This window comes from Stigmatopora argus, unplaced genomic scaffold, assembly GCF_051989625.1.
Source record: "Stigmatopora argus isolate UIUO_Sarg unplaced genomic scaffold, RoL_Sarg_1.0 HiC_scaffold_106, whole genome shotgun sequence".
NCBI lineage: Eukaryota > Metazoa > Chordata > Actinopteri > Syngnathiformes > Syngnathidae > Stigmatopora > Stigmatopora argus.
Genome location: NW_027520120.1, coordinates 17,643 through 27,500, shown reverse-complemented (window position 1 = coordinate 27,500; position 9,858 = coordinate 17,643).

Below are 9,858 nucleotides of genomic sequence, written 5' to 3'. Positions count from 1 at the left end.
CCACCGGGACGGCATGATTGTGTTGCCCGAGAATGGTGTCACTTGATCGGGCATGATGATGAGGACGAGTCGGTCCCGGTGCTGGGGTTGAGCCACCGGGACGGCATGATTGGGTTGCCCGAGAAAAGTGTCACTTGATCGGGCATGAGTAGTAGGATGAGTCGGTCCCGGTGCTGGGGTTGAGCCACCGGGACGGCATGATTGTGTTGCCCGAGAATGGTGTCTGTTGGTCGGGCATGAGTAGTAGGATGAGTCGGTCCCGGTGCTGGAGGGAAAAAAAAAATTAAAAAAAATTTAGCGTTTTTTTGCCCAAGTGTTTAGCTCATCTTCCGAGCAAGGGCCGCCTTAACCTCATCCTGCAATCGGGCAGGAGGATGAAGTTAAGGCGGCCCCTGCCTGGAGGATGAGCTAAACACTTGGGCAAAAAACGCTAAATTTTTTTTCAAATTTTTTTTTTTGTTATTTTATATATCTATTTTATTTCTTTATGTGAGGCATGTAGTATGAGCTTCCTCCCCCCTGGAAAGTGTCTCAAATTCGGGTAAGTGTGTTAGAACTGATCCGTTTGGGTGTTGTGTTTACCCAGCAATAGTGTCTCATCTCAGCGTTTTCTGCCCAAGTGTTTAGCTCATCCTCCGAGCAGTTGTCGCCTTAACCTCATCCTCTTGCCCTATTGAAGGAGGATGGGTTTAAGGCTGCCGCTGTCCGGAGGATGAGCTGTACACTTGGGCAAAAAACGCTGAAATTTTTTTTCAAATTTTTTGGGGGGGGGTTGTTTTATATATATTATTATTATTGAAGTTGTTTAAATGAAACAGTTCAAAATGTTAAAAATCAACCCAGGAAAAGTGTTTGAAAAGCAGGGTAAAAGTTTTGCAAAATACTGATGAAAATGTTTAAATTGTACCCAGGAATAGCGTTCTTAAAGCCCCCTTAAAGTTTTGTAAAACATGGGTAAACTTGTTAAAAATAAAATGGGCATAATGTTTAAAATCAACCCAGGAAAAGTGTTTGGAAAAACCCCCTTAAAGTTTTGAAAAACATGGGTAAAGTTGTTTTAAATAAACAGGCCAAAATGTTAAAAATCAACCCAGGAAAAGTGTTTGAAAAGCCCCCTTAAAGTTTTGAAAAACATGGGTAAAGTTGTTAAAAATAAAATGGGCAAAATGTTTAAAATCAACCCAGGAAAAGTGTTTGAAAAGCCCCCTTAAAGTTTTGAAAAGTATGGGTAAACTTGTTAAAAATAAAAAGGGCAAAATGTTAAAAATCAACCCAGGAAAAGTGTTTGAAAAGCAGGGTAAAAGTTTTGCAAAATACTGATGAAAATGTTTAAATTGTACCCAGGAATAGCGTTCTTAAAGCCCCCTTAAAGTTTTGTAAAACATGGGTAAACTTGTTAAAAATAAAATGGGCATAATGTTTAAAATCAACCCAGGAAAAGTGTTTGGAAAAACCCCCTTAAAGTTTTGAAAAACATGGGTAAAGTTGTTTTAAATAAACAGGCCAAAATGTTAAAAATCAACCCAGGAAAAGTGTTTGAAAAGCCCCCTTAAAGTTTTGAAAAACATGGGTAAAGTTGTTTTAAATAAACAGGCCAAAATGTTTAAAATCAACCCAGGAAAAGTGTTTGAAAAGCCCCCTTAAAGTTTTGTAAAACATGGGTAAACTTGTTAAAAATAAAGGGCAACATGTTTTAAATCAACCCAGGAATAGTGCATCTAAAGCCCGCACAAAGTTTTGAAAAACGTGGGTAAAGTTGTTAAAAATAAACAGGCCAAAATGTTAAAAATCAACCCAGGAAAAGTGTTTGAAAAGCCCGCAGAAAGTTTTGTAAAACATGGGTAAAGTTGTTAAAAATAAACAGGCCAAAATGTTTTAAATCAACCCAGGAATAGTGCATCTAAAGCCCGCAGAAGATTTGTAAAACGTGGGTAAACTTGTTAAAATAAAAAGGGCAAAATGTTTAAAATCAACCCAGGAATAGTGCATCTAAAGCTTGCACAAAGTTTTGAAAAACGTGGGTAAACTTGTTAAAATAAAAAGGCCAAAATGTTTAAAATCAACCCAGGAATAGTGCATCTAAAGCCCGCACAAAGTTTTGAAAAACGTGGGTAAACTTGTTAAAAATAAAAAGGGCAAAATGTTTAAAATCAACCCAGGAATAGTGCATCTAAAGCCCGCAGAAGAGTTGTAAAACGTGGGTAAACTTGTTAAAAATAAAAAGGGCAAAATGTTTAAAATCAACCCAGGAATAGTGCATCTAAAGCCCGCAGAAGAGTTGTAAAACGTGGGTAAACTTGTTAAAATAAAAAGGGCAAAATGTTTTAAATCAACCCAGGAATAGTGCATCTAAAGCTTGCACAAAGTTTTGAAAAACGTGGGTAAACTTGTTAAAAATAAAGGGCAACATGTTTAAAATCAACCCAGGAATAGTGCATCTAAAGCCCGCAGAAGATTTGTAAAACGTGGGTAAACTTGTTAAAAATAATAAGGGCAATTTTTTTTTAATCAACCCAGGAATAGTGCATCTAAAGCCCGCAGAAGATTTGTAAAACGTGGGTAAACTTGTTAAAAATAAACAGGGCAAAATGTTTTAAATCAACCCAGGCAAAGTGCTTGAAAAGCCGGCAAGAAATGTCGACCGCACCTGACCCGAATGCAGTACTGAAGTTTGTCCGCCAGACGGCGAAAATGAGCAAGGTCCATCAACCAGGCCGGGTAAACGGCGGGAGTAACTATGACTCTCTTAAGGTACCGGGAAATGGTTAAAATGTGCAGAAAAGTGTTTCCAAAAGCGTAGTGATGGTTTTTAAACCATGAAATACAAATACTGGAGCTTTTCCACACATTAATATCGGGCACTGAGGGTGATTTTCCCGGGGGGGGGGAGACAGCTATAAAGGTCGGCGCGACGACGACGACCATTGGCGAAAGTGCCAAAATTTCACTAAAATGGGTTAAAATCAGCACTTATGGATGAAATAGAATTACTGGAGCTTACTGGAGCTTATCAGACATGACTACCAGGCTCTTGGGGTGATTTTCCAGGGGGAAAGACAGCCATAAACGTCGGCACGCGACCAAATACGACGACATACGACCATTCTCAAAAGTGCCTAAAATGAAATAAAATCAGCACTTATGGATGAAATAGAGTTACTGGAGCTTATCAGACATGACTACTGGGCTCTGGGGGTGATTTTCCTGGGTAAAAGACAGCCATAAACGTCGGCGCGACGACCGTTCGCCAAAGGCCCAAAAATTCACTAAAATGGGTTAAAATCAGCACTTATGGATGAAATAAAAAATACTGGAGCTTACTGGAGCTTATCAGACATGACTACCAGGCACTGGGGGTGATTTCCCCTGGGTAAAGACAGCCATAAACGTCGGCACGCGACCAAATACGACGACATACGACCATTCTCAAAAGTGCCCAAAATGAACTAAAATGGGTTTTAAATCAGCACTCATTGATGAAATACAAATACTATATCTTTAATACAAATACTGGACCTTTTTAAACATTAAAACTTGGCCCATGAGGTTGATTTACCCGAGGAAATGGCACTTTTGACCCGGCAATTTGAGCCCGATTGCTAGTACCAAAGTTTGTCCGCAAGACGGCGAAAAGGAGCAAGGTAATGCCCAGAAAAAGTGTTCCAAAATCGTAGTAATAGTTTTAAAAACAGCATTTAATGATTAATTACAATTACTGGAAGTTACTGGGGCTTTTCAGACATGACTACCGGGCTCTGGGGGTGATTTTCTCGGGGGGGGAGACAGATATAAAGGTCGGCGGGAGTAGATCTGACTCTCTTAAGGTGCGGAAAATGGTTAATATTCCCTAGAAAAGTGTTCCAAAAGCGGAGTGATCGTTTTTAAACGATAAAATACAAATACTGAAGCTTTTCAGACATTAATATCGGGCACTGGGGGTGATTTTCCCGGGGGGGAGACAGCTATAAAGGTCTGCGCGACGACGACCATTCGCCAAAGGTCCAAAAATTCACTAAAATGGGTTAAAATCAGCACTTATGGGTGAAATACAATTACTGGAGCTTACTGGAGCTGATCAGACATGACTACCGGGCACTGGGGGTGATTTTCCAGGGGGAAAGACAGCTATAAACGTCGGCGCGACCAAATACGACCATTCTCAAAAGTGCCTAAAATGAACTAAAATCAGCACTTATGGATGAAATAGAGTTACTGGAGCTGATCAGACATGACTACCGGGCACTGGGGGTGATTTTCCGGGGGGAAAGACAGCTATAAACGTCGGCGCGACCAAATACGACCATTCTCAAAAGTGCCTAAAATGAACTAAAATCAGCACTTATGGATGAAATAGAGTTACTGGAGCTTATCAGACATGACTAGCGGGCTCTGGGGGTGATTTTCCTGGGGAAAAGACAGCCATAAAAGTCGGAACGACCAAATACGACGACATACGACCATTCTCAAAAGTGCCCAAAATGAACTAAAATCAGCACTAGTTGATGAAATACAATTACTGGAGCTTATCTGACATGACTACCGGGCAATGGGGGTGATTTTCCTGGGGAAAAGACAGCCATAAACGTCGGCGCGACGACCATTCGCCATAGGGCCAAAAATTCACTAAAATGGGTTAAAATCAGCACTTATGGATGAAATAGAATTACTGGAGCTTACTGGGGCTGATCAGACATGACTACCGGGCACTGGGGGTGATTTTCCGGGGGGAAAGACAGCTATAAACGTCGGCGCGACCAAATACGACGACGTGCGACCATTCTCAAAAGTGCCAAAATGAACTAAAATCAGCACTTGTTGATTAAATACAAATACTGGAGCTGATCAGACATGACTACCAGAAACTGGGGATGATTTTCACGGGGGAAAGACAGCCATAAACGTCTGCGCGACCAAGTACGACGACCATTCGCAAAAGTCCCAAATATGCACTAAAATGGGGTAAAATCAGCATTTATTGATGAAATACAAATACTCGAGCTTACTGGAGCTTATCAGACATGACTACCGGGCACTGGGAGTTATTTTCCTGGGTAAAAGACAGCCATAAACGTCGGCGCGACCAAATACGACGACATACGACCATTCTCAAAAGTGCCAAAAATGCATTAAATTTGGTTTTAAATCAGCACTCATCGATCAAATACAAATATTATATCTTTAATACAAATACTGGACCTTTTTAAACATTAAAACCGGGCCCAGGAGGGTGATTTACCCGAAGAAATGACACTTTTGACCCGGCAATTTGACCCTAATTGCAGTAAAAAAAAATTGTCCACAATGTGGCAGAGTTCTGCGGGTTCCATAGCGGCGGCCCAGTGCGTCAAATTCTGTATAAAAAGCAGGATATTTCGGTTCTGGGGGGTTATTTTACCCTGAAAAAGTGCATAAATTCTGGGTGCATGTATTATACACCATTTGGTGTCAAAATAAACGCTCCAGTTTACCCAGGAAGAGTGTCCCAAATGCGGGTTGACTGTAATAGACCAACGTGCATGTATAAAAAGCATGTCGACTTCGTTCTGGGGGCTTATTTTCACTCAGGAATAGTTTCTAAAATAAGGGGACCTTTATTAGAGTAGAGTGGGTGTGTAAAAAGCGTTTCTTTTCAGCCCAAAAGGTGTTTTTAACCGGGAAAAGTGCATAAGCTTACGGGATTTTCAACGGTCGCAGTAATAAAGTTTGTCCACAGTGTGGCAGAGTTTTTCAGGTTACATAGAGGCCCAGTGCGTCAAAGTCTGTATAAAAAAAGGAGGATATTTCGGTTCTGGTGGGTTATTTTCACCGGAAAAAGTGCATAAATTCTGGGTGCATGTATTATTGACGATTTGGTATCAAAATAAATGCTCCAGGGAGGTTCTGGTGCAAAAGTTTACCCAGGAAGAGTGTCCCAAATGCTGGTTGACTGTAATAGACCAACGTGCATGTATAAAAAGCATGTCGACTTCGTTCTGTGGGCTTATTTTCACTCGGGAATAGTTTCTAAAATAAGGGGACCTTTATTAGAGTAGAGTGGGTGTGTAAAAAGATTTTCTTTTCAGCCAGAAAGGTAATTTTAAACGCTAAAAGTGCATAGGCTTACGGGAGCTTAAACGGTCGCAGTACCACAGTTTGTCCACAGTGTGGCAGAGTTCTGCGGATTCCATAGCGTCCCAGTGCGTACTGGTTTGTATAAAAAGTAGCCCAGTTCGGTTCTGGGGGGGTTATTTTCCCCGGAAAAAGTGCCTAAAATGTGGGTGCATGTATTATTGACAATTTTGTATAAAATTAGTCTTCCAGGGAGGTTCTGGGGGGATGTTAGGCAAGAAATAGTGTCCAAATTGGGGTAATTTTCGTTAAGAATAGTGGTTGCATTGGAACTGGTCTTGGGTGGTTCTGGTTGGTCCATTTAACCTGAATTTTTGTCTCATATGAGGGGAGATGTATATTGACCATTCTGTATAAAATAATCTTCCAGGGTGGTTGTGAAGTAAAGTTATGCCACAAACAATGTGCCTTATATGGGCACTTTTATGACAACGAGTGCTTGTGTTGGAACTGGTCCTGGGTGGTTCTGGTTGGTCCATTTACCCTGAATTTTTGTCTCATATGAGGGGAGATGTATATTGACCATTTTCTATAAAATAATCTTCCAGGGAGGTTCTGGGTGGATGTTAGGCAAGAAATAGTGCCCAAATTGGGGTAAATTGCGTCAAAAATAGTGGTTGTCTTGGAACTGGTCTTGGGTGGTTCTGGTTGGTCCATTTTCCCTGAATTTTTGTCTCATATGAGGGTAGATGTATATTGACCATTCTGTATAAAATAATCTTCCAGGGTGGTTGTGAAGTAAAGTTATGCCACAAACAATGTGCCTAATTTGGGCACTTTTATGACAACGAGTGCTTGTGTTGGAACTGGTCCTGAGCGGTTCTGGTTGGTCCATTTAGCCTGAATTTTTGTCTCATATGAGGGGAGATGTATATTGACCATTTTCTATAAAATAATCTTCCAGGGAGGTTCTGGGTGGATGTTAGGCAAGAATAAGTGCCCAAATTGGGGTAAATTGCGTCAAAAATAGTGGTTGTCTTGGAACTGGTCTTGGGTGGTTCTGGTTGGTCCATTTAACCTGAATTTTTGTCTCATATGAGGGGAGATGTATATTGACCATTCTGTATAAAATAATCTTCCAGGGTGGTTGTGAAGTAAAGTTATGCCACAAACAATGTGCCTAATTTGGGCACTTTTATGACAACGAGTGCTTGTATTGGAACTGGTCCTGAGCGGTTCTGGTTGGTCCATTTACCCTGAATTTTTGTCTCATATGAGGGGAGATGTATATTGACCATTTTCTATAAAATAATCTTCCAGGGAGGTTCTGGGTGGATGTTAGGCAAGAAATAGTGCCCAAATTGGGGTAAATTGCGTCAAAAATAGTGGTTGTCTTGGAACTGGTCTTGGGTGGTTCTGGTTGGTCCATTTTCCCTGAATTTTTGTCTCATATGAGGGGAGATGTATATTGACCATTCTGTATAAAATAATCTTCCAGGGTAGTTGTGAAGTAAAGTTATGCCTTAAACAGTGTGCCTAATTTGGGCACTTTTATGACAACGAGTGCTTGTGTTGGAACTGGTCCTGGGTGGTTCTGGTTGGTCTATTTAACCTGAATTTTTGTCTCATATGAGGGGAGATGTATATTGACCATTTTCTATAAAATAATCTTCCAGGGAGGTTCTGGGGGGATGTTAGGCAAGAAATAGTGTCCAAATTGGGGTAATTTTCGTTAAAAATAGTGGTTGCATTGGAACTGGTCTTGGGTGGTTCTGGTTGGTCCATTTTCCCTGAATTTTTGACTCATATGAGGGGAGATGTATATTGACCATTCTGTATAAAATAATCTTCCAGGGTAGTTGTGAAGTAAAGTTATGCCACAAACAGTGTGCCTAATTTGGGCACTTTTATGACAACGAGTGCTTGTGTTGGAACTGGTCCTGAGTGGTTCTGGTTGGTCCATTTACCCTGAATTTTTGTCTCATATGAGGGGAGATGTATATTGACAATTCTGTATAAAATAATCTTCCAGGGAGGTTCTGGGTGGATGTTAGGCAAGAATAAGTGCCCAAATTGGGGTAAATTTCGTTAAAAATAGTGGTTGCATTGGAACTGGTCTTGGGTGGTTCTGGTTGGTCCATTTTCCCTGAATTTTTGTCTCATATGAGGGGAGATGTATATTGACCATTCTGTATAAAATAATCTTCCAGGGTAGTTGTGAAGTAAAGTTATGCCACAAACAATGTGCCTAATTTGGACACTTTTATGACAACGAGTGCTTGTGTTGGAACTGGTCCTGAGCGGTTCTGGTTGGTCCATTTAGCCTGAATTTTTGTCTCATATGAGGGTAGTTGTATATTGACCATTCTGTATAAAATAATCTTCCAGGGAGGTTCTGGGGGGATGTTAAGCCATAAATAGTGTCCAAATTGGGGTAAATTGCGTTAAAAATAGTGGTTGTCTTGGAACTGGTCTTGGGTGGTTCTGGTTGGTCCATTTTCCCTGAATTTTTGTCTCATATGAGGGTAGATGTATATTGACCATTCTGTATAAAATAATCTTCCAGGGTGGTTGTGAAGTAAAGTTATGCCACAAACAATGTGCCTAATTTGGGCACTTTTATGACAACGAGTGCTTGATTTGGAACTGGTCCTGAGCGGTTCTGGTTGGTCCATTTACCCTGAATTTTTGTCTCATATGAGGGAAGATGTATATTGACCATTTTCTATAAAATAATCTTCCAGGGATGTTCTGGGTGGATGTTAGGCAAGAATAAGTGCCCAAATTGGGGTAAATTTCGTTAAAAATAGTGGTTGCATTGGAACTGGTCTTGGGTGGTTCTGGTTGGTCCATTTAACCTGAATTTTTGTCTCATATGAGGGGAGATGTATATTGACCATTCTGTATAAAATAATCTTCCAGGGTGGTTGTGAAGTAAAGTTATGCCACAATCAATGTGCCTAATTTGGGCACTTTTATGACAACGAGTGCTTGTGTTGGAACTGGTCCTGAGTGGTTCTGGTTGGTCCATTTACCCTGAATTTTTGTCTCATATGAGGGGAGATGTATATTGACAATTTGGTATAAAATTAGTCTTCCAGGGATGTTCTGGGGGGATGTTAGGCAAGAATAAGTGCCCAAATTGGGGTAAATTGCGTTAAAAATAGTGGTTGCATTGGAACTGGTCTTGGGTGGTTCTGGTTGGTCCATTTTCCCTGAATTTTTGTCTCATATGAGGGTAGATGTATATTGACCATTCTGTATAAAATAATCTTCCAGGGTAGTTGTGAAGTAAAGTTATGCCACAAACAATGTGCCTAATTTGGACACTTTTATGACAACGAGTGCTTGTGTTGGAACTGGTCCTGAGCGGTTCTGGTTGGTCCATTTAGCCTGAATTTTTGTCTCATATGAGGGTAGTTGTATATTGACCATTCTGTATAAAATAATCTTCCAGGGAGGTTCTGGGGGGATGTTAAGCCATAAATAGTGTCCAAATTGGGGTAAATTGCGTTAAAAATAGTGGTTGTCTTGGAACTGGTCTTGGGTGGTTCTGGTTGGTCCATTTTCCCTGAATTTTTGTCTCATATGAGGGTAGATGTATATTGACCATTCTGTATAAAATAATCTTCCAGGGTGGTTGTGAAGTAAAGTTATGCCACAAACAATGTGCCTAATTTGGGCACTTTTATGACAACGAGTGCTTGATTTGGAACTGGTCCTGAGCGGTTCTGGTTGGTCCATTTACCCTGAATTTTTGTCTCATATGAGGGAAGATGTATATTGACCATTTTCTATAAAATAATCTTC